This window comes from Triticum dicoccoides, chromosome 5A (genome assembly GCF_002162155.2).
Source record: "Triticum dicoccoides isolate Atlit2015 ecotype Zavitan chromosome 5A, WEW_v2.0, whole genome shotgun sequence".
NCBI classification, from domain to species: domain Eukaryota; kingdom Viridiplantae; phylum Streptophyta; class Magnoliopsida; order Poales; family Poaceae; genus Triticum; species Triticum dicoccoides.
This window is the reverse complement of record NC_041388.1, coordinates 418,066,111-418,067,586: the sequence shown is the minus strand read 5'-3', so window position 1 is coordinate 418,067,586 and position 1,476 is coordinate 418,066,111. Positions and strand designations below refer to the sequence as shown.

Sequence of the window (1,476 nt, the reverse complement as noted above, 5' to 3'; positions counted from 1 at the left end):
AGGAGGTCGAGGCGGCGGCCGTCCGGCGATGTGGTCCCGGCGTCGGGGTCAACGGGATCGGGGCCGATCCCGATCCGGATCGGTGAGGGAGGAGAAGGGGATCGAGGGGGAGTGGGGGGAGGCGTCGGCTAGGGTTTCGCCGCCCGGGGGGGTTATGGGAGTGAGGGGGGGCGGATGGGCCAATGGGCCGGTCGGCTGGGCCGGTTGGCCCAGTTGGCCAGAGGGTTTTCCCCCTGTAGTTATTAGGTTTATTTTCCTTTTCTTATTTTTCCTTTTCTGTTTAATTCATTTTAAAATATTCAGACACTTTATAAAAATGTGTGCACCCCACCATAATTAACCTTGTAATATTTGACAACCCCCGAACATTTTAGTTTGATTTTTTTGAAAACTTTTATTGCCATCATAATTTTGAATTGAATTTCGAAACCGTTTTGATTTAACCCGAGATTAACTACAGTGACAGAGGTGACGTGGCACCATCAACGTGAGTTTACTGTAGCATGATTATCCGGGCGTTACAACGGAGGAGGAGGAGGAGGAGGTCGATGGAAGCGCGGCCGGAAAGGAAAGGAAACGAGGAGAGGATCGCATGGTGGCGGCTGTATATATTGAGGCGTCAGCGAGACGTACTCGAGTGGTCCCCGTACTCCACGAGGTCAACGCGCTGCGTGGCTCTGGCTTGGGCGAGACTACGACGGAAGCATGTACGCGTTTGGATTCGTAGCCGGAGACGAAGTGGAAACCGGAAACGGGAGGGAAAAGGGGAATGCCTCCAATTTCAATTTTACCCCATGGTGTCAAATTATGATCCGAGTTTTTACTCTATCCGGTCGTTTTGATCGACATTTTTTTTTCACTCTCTCGCCGTTCGGTTTGCGTCGCTGGCCGCTGTCGTGGACCCCGTGCGCCTCTACTCCGACACCATCACGATCGGCCGGTTCCTTCAACGACCCAGCGGCCTCGCGCGACAGGCGACCCCTCACGGTCGTCGTGTGTGCGCCGTCGATCTACGTCGACCGTCTCCGTCCTTTCCGACCCGGACACCTGCATCGCCTCCATCCGGCAGCCACGCGCCATGCGGCGGCCAATCATAGCCGCCGCTCGCGCATGGGCCCGCCAATCGTTCCACGCCACCCGCCTCCGCCGCATCTACAGGGTGGCCCTGCGGGTTGCCTCGCCGGCCTCATCCCTGCTACGTCCACTACTAGAAAAAGGGCTGCTAGTGGCGCATCTGTTTTCGCTACTAATGGTGCACTACAGGTGCGCCACTAGCACCAAGCCATTAGAATTTTTTACTAATGACGCAACATTGGTGCGCCATTAGTATCTGGTATGCTAATAGCGCACCACAGGTGCATCATTAGTATAGCCCATGGTGCGCTATTAGTATCTGGTCACTATGGCTTAATCTCGGGTCAATATGCTTAATATCAAGTCAAATCGCACTCTGTGGTCAAACTTTCTGGAAGGTCA

At 54.3% G+C, this 1,476-nt stretch overlaps 1 pseudogene; it reads right to left on the bottom strand.

Annotated features, from left to right (window-relative positions):
* LOC119299642 overlaps nt 1-1,080 on the bottom strand; it is a 14,487-nt pseudogene extending 13,407 nt beyond the window's left edge.
* Between the last annotated feature and the right edge of the window lie 396 nt (nt 1,081-1,476).